Source organism: Cryptomeria japonica, chromosome 5 (genome assembly GCF_030272615.1).
Source record: "Cryptomeria japonica chromosome 5, Sugi_1.0, whole genome shotgun sequence".
NCBI lineage: Eukaryota > Viridiplantae > Streptophyta > Pinopsida > Cupressales > Cupressaceae > Cryptomeria > Cryptomeria japonica.
The window spans coordinates 531403931-531409878 of record NC_081409.1 but is presented as its reverse complement, the minus strand read 5'-3'; positions in this window follow the sequence as shown (position 1 = coordinate 531409878).

Here is a 5948-nt window from a genome sequence, read left to right as displayed (position 1 = left end):
CCAAGGAAGTGGATGCAACGTTGAAGACCTTCAAAAAGTCCGCCATGTGGGAGCCTTCCTAAACTCCGCCATGCCTTGTGAAGTGGAAAGGTCTGCCATGTTGAACACTTAAAACTCCGCCATGCATGTTGAAGGAGATACCTTAAAACTCCGCCCTATGCTTTAGGTAGGGTCACCTCCAAAGTCCGGCATGTAGAGAGATGTTTAAAGTCCACCATAGGAGATGCATCTAAACTCCGCCATGTAGAGAGATGTTTGAAGTCCGCCATAGGAGATGAATCTAAACTCCGCCATGCCTTGGTGTCCTCCAAAGTCCGCCTTGGGAGTGGTTTCAAAACTCCGCCCTATGTTGAGAGAGGCCTAAAGTCCGCCTTGATGTCTCATGAAAGTCTGCCTTGAAGAGGGATGGAGGAGGCCTTCTAAAGTCCGCCCTCCATGTTGAAGGAGATGCCTTAAAACTCCGCCCTTGGTAACCATGTCTAAAAGTCCGCCCTATGGTGGAGATGTCATAGAAGTCCGCCATGGTGAAGGGAGTCAAAAGTCCGCCCTAGGGGAACACTCTAAACTCCGCCATGCCTTGAAAGTCTGCCCTGGTAGCCATAGCTCCGCCCATGTTGAGTATAGGAGGTGTTCAAAAGGTCTGCCTTAAGCCTTGAGGAGGTAGACCAAAAGTCCGCCCAAGTGTGATGTCAAAGGAGATGGTGGAGTCATAAAAGTCCGCCCAAGCATGAGATTAAAGACAAGTAAACATGTTAGAGAGCCTCCAAAAGTCCGCCCAAACATGAAAGTCAAGCAAAGTCAATAAAATTTTGAGTGATGTCATCAAATCTTCCAAGAAAATCGAACTCCTTATCAAATTAGAAAGTTGGAAAAAGAGATTTTCAAAGATCATTGAGCTGAGAAATTAAAATGGAAACTCAAAATTAAAATGGGAAAGAAGATATTTTGCAAAATCAAAAGGATTTTCGAACTGACTTCTAAATTAGAAACTTTGGAAGATATTCTTTTATGAGCCTAGTTCGAATTAATCAACTGAAAACAAATTAGAAACTTGCATAATTGAAGGATTTTCGAACTAAAGGAGATGACAACACTTTCCCAAAATACGAGTTGGATTTAGAAATATGAGTTGGAGGATTTTGCGTGTTTCTAATTGGGAATTCAACTTTATTTACAAATACTTCATTTGTAACTTCATTTTTACACACCAAGAAGTTCGAAGTTCTTGAGGAGAGCATAGTAAAGTGTTGGCAGATTGGAATTCATCTGTAGAAGATTTCGATATTGCTTGTAGTTGGGCGAACTTCGTGATGAAGGATTCACAGATTTTTGAGTGAAGCCAGTTGGTATAAGAAAGAATAGCTAATCCTTTCTGAGTATTCTAAAGAATTTTCCAGCCTTACTTCAATCTATTCGAAGGTGAAGTTGAATTTACGATGCAGATTTCTGTATTTTCTGAGATTTTTTTTCAGAGTTATGAAAAATGATTTTTAGTGAATTTATTCGAATTTCTAGTGAGGAAAAATCATTTTTTTTGACCAAGTATAGGAGAGTTTTGAGTTATAGAACGTAGTATGGTATTGTGATCACAACCATCCTTGAAATTGAAGAAGTTTATAGATGAAAATTCAGTTTTTATGGCTAAGTATGAGAAAAAAAAATGAAATCTTCAAACACTTAGCCATTCGCAGCCCCCTTTATTTTCTTCAATGTACAAATCAATTCCTAACTTAGGTTTCATTGTCTGATTGTAGATTCTAGGCACTATGAAATTTCAAGTGGATAAAGACGCTCCTCCTGAAACAAGGATGACGTCGAAGTGGAAAAATGTTAGCGACACCAACCTCGGACACATCAATCTGAGGGAATTTAAGAAGTGGATGTTTGGTTTGGACAACCTTGTGCCTACCACAACCGCACGTAAGATGATGAAGAGTGGCATCGTGCATGCTGCTGGTTTTCTCCCCGCCATGCAATGCACTGAATTAGTAGTTGAATGTGCTAGGCATTACAACCCCACCAGCAAAGACATTGTTGCACCTGATGGAAGAGTGCTGGCGAACATCAGTGATGAGGCTTTTGGTTGAAAATTTTGTACACTTGGGGAAATATACAAAATTGTGGTTTCAACCATAGCACACGAGTAAAAACTCTCCTAATTAAGGGAAGGCTCCCCCTATCTAACTACAACTCTGAAAACAAAATAGGATGGGACAACAGTCTTCCTTCTCTCCCCCTATCTAACTACAACTGTGAAAAAAATAGGATGGGACAGCAGTCTTCCTTCTTTCGAAAGAAGGAAGACTGCTGTCCCATCCTATTTTGTTTTCACAACTGTAGTTAGATAGGGGGAGCCTTCCCTTAATTAGGAGAGTTTTTACTCGTGTGCTGTGGTTGAAACCACAATTTTGTATATTTCCCCAAGTGTACAAAATTTTCAACCAACAGTTTTTTGGCGACTCTGCTGGGGATACGGACGCATTCGGAAGCCTCACACTTTTGTTTGAAGATTAGTGTCTTGCTGGTAAGAAAAAAAAAAAAGGAGAAATAACTTTTCTTGGGTTTCCTGCTGATCGAACGAGATTTGAAGTACTTTGTTATTTCTGTCTTAAAGATCTCTGATATAAATTTGTTTGGCCCATCCGAGACACCAACATTTTCTTGGGTCTCTGCTGGGGACACGAACGCATTTGGAAGCCTCACGCTTTCGTTTGAAGATTAGTGTCTTGTTGTTTTCAGAATAATTTTTCTTGGGTTTCTGCTAGGATACGATACGCATTCAAAAGCCTCACGCTTTTGTTTGAAGTATACTAGTATGCTATTCATTGTAATTCTTGTTCTTGCAGTTTCTCAAGCTTTCACCAAGGATATGCTAAATGGCTTCTCAAGGTCCTTGGGGGAATGCTTTTGGTCCATTGAATTTGACTCCGCCTTTGCATGCTCTTCCTGATGGTTCGAGGAAGAACTTTCCCAAGTTCTTTGGAGATGGACAACAACACCCTGATGAACACATTGCTGCTTTCTATATTGCATGTGGTGTTCATGGTTCGAGGAAGAACTTTCCCAAGTTCTTTGAAGATGTATTTGTAAGGCTATTTGTGGAGACTCTTCAAGGTATAGCAGCTGATTGGTTTTATAACCTTTCTGCTGGTTCGATTATATCTTGGGCCACACTTAAAGTCAAGTTTGAAGAGAGGTTCAAGCCTGTAGAAGATGTGCATGCATTATTAGCTTAGTTGGCTCAAATGAAAAAAGAGTCACATGAACCCATGCGGGATTTTGTGGCTAAAATCAATAAGTTGTGTAACAAAATTCCAGTTGTTGCTCAACCCACCGCTACAAATTTGAAGTGCTTCTTCATCAATGCTCAAGTGCCAGAAATATGTTTCTTGTTCAGAAGGGAAGTCCCTAGAGACCTTGCAGCAGTGCAAGCCTTGGCAATTGATATTGAAGATGATCTTATCCTTGCTGGTAAGATGAAGATAGAATCAAATGGGTCCAAATAAATCTCTTCATTGAGATCATGGGCTACCAAGAGAACATATCCCATGGTGCAGAAGTTGGCTAATGAGCTGATTGCCCTCAAAAGGCAAATAGCTCAAGGTGTATTCTCTTCCCCTTGTAAAGACATTCCAAGGAGGCCATACCCAAATATTGCTCCTAGTTATGTAGCTGAAAATCAAGACACGCTTCCTTCAACACCAGAAGGGCTTGCTCTTGAGGCACCACCAACAAATGTAGTAGTGGAGGATTTTGAATTTGAACAAAGTGATCTTGCTGGTCTCTTCCAAGAAGATGAGGAAGCAAACATAGTTGGCGACTCTCAAATCTGGTTTATGCAGTTCCAGAAAGCTGATGAACAAAAAGAATGGACCATGCCGGATACCATGGACAATGCACAACAAAAGGTTGAAGGCCACTCTTCCAAGGTGCTGATAAAGGAAGACAATCATGTCATGGTATGTGAAAAGATGATTTATGAACATAAAGACAATTCTATTTTGAATTTTGGAAAGTTTGATGAGAGTTGTTATGAAGCAAATTTCAGCTCTCCTATTCAAAAGAGCAAAGAAGATATTGAAGAGGATACATTTTGGGATGAGATGGAATTGTTTTGTTCAAGCTTTGATGTCAAACCGATATCCCATAAGTTAAAAGATCATGAGCAGCTTGAGAAAGATGAAAATCAAGAGTCTATTTTCCAAGATGAAGGTTTTGATATTTGTTCAAGTCCTCAAGAAAGTTCTATAGAAGAGTCTTGTTCAAGTCTTGTTGATGATTCTCTCAAATCTGAAGTTTGTGAACAGCATGATGAAGCAAGCTATGCAGCCATGTTTTCACTTGGCTCACATGAAGAAACTCATTCTTTTCAGCATAAGGTTATGGTTGAAAAAGCATCTGATAAAGGTGTAATCAGCAAGAAGAATTCTGTTTTTGTCTCATCAAGAGGATGTCCAATCAGAGATCTTGCTTGTTTGGAAGCCAATGGGAGGACAAAGGTTTCACTTGTTCCTGAGCCGGTAGATACACTTGAGGAAGAGGCCAAACATGCATTTTCAGCTAAGCAAGAGCAACCTGGTTACAAAAATCTACTTTGGAGCAGGAGTACATATGATTCATTTTAAGAGGAAGGTGAATTTGTTCATCTTTTCCAAGGAGTGTTGCATCAAGTTCTGGTACAATTGTTTGTTCTTCAATTGGTTGTGGTTGCTCATGATCATGCAAGGTACCAAAAGTTGTTGAAGAAAGGTAACTATTTTGTTGAGCTAGTGAATGGTTTCATTTGAAAAGTTTTCTTTGTGGCTAGTTTAGGATAGGTAGGTTTCCATATTCAATAAGTGTAGTTGCACAAGTTAGCATCTTAGTTGCTTTGCCTCAGTCATATCATTCGTCTTGTCATCCGTGTCTTTGTTGCTTGACTCTGTAACCCAATGGATACTAAGGCACTTAGAGTTTTGGATTCTACTCCCTTCAATCGCCCCAACAATCAAAGGAATTTCCCCAGTCAGAGCCAGTTGTTGTCTTCATTTTTGTTTTCAAAAATGAAGGACCATTACATAAAAAATTTGTGAAAAAATGAAAAATTTTACTCTATGGCATGCTTCCCGAGGCAGAATTTCGACTAATCCTTGGACTGGCTTAATCCTTAGTCCATCCTCGAACTACGTTTCGAATTTCGTCAAATTTTGGGTTCGTTTGCTATGTCTTTCCTTCAATTTCGGGTTTTAAAATCTCGACTGCAGGTGGAGAATTTTCTTCAAACTGCAAGTTTTAATGATATTCATTGTTTTGGTCTTTGTAGGGGAATTTTTGGCTTATTACATGTGCACTTTTATTTAAAAGATGTTACTTGTAATTTGTTTTAAATTTCTCTTTTGTTGTTTTTATTATTTTTATTGTTTTTGGTCTTGTTTAGTTAAAATAGGGATTTTTTAGCTAAATTACAAGTAAACTTGTAGTTCTCTCCAAAAACCCCTACTTTAATGGTTTTTACATGTAATAGGAATTTTAAACCCCTATTACATATGTGCAAGTAAGTTATAACTTGTTGTAGGGGTTTTATTTCCCTTTTACAAGTGCATAAAACTTGCATCTCTCCAAAAATCCCGATTTTGCCTTGTAAGTGAAAAAGTGACAATTTAAAACTTGCACTTTGGTCTAAAAAACCCGATTTTGCTCATAAAGTGCATTTTTGACATTTTAAACTTGCTATTTGGCCAAAAAATCCCGATTTTGCCTAACATGTTGAAAAAGTGAAATTTTAAACTTGTTATATCCTCCAAAAAACTCGATTTTCATTGTTTCATGCATTTTAAACTTGCTATTTGTTCCAAAAAACCCGAATTGCAAGGAAAAACGTTTTTTTTTGAGGATTTTAGGCAAATTTTTGTGGAGATTTTTTGGGAGATAGAAGGCGTTTTGGATTCCTCCCTATTTTTATGCATTTT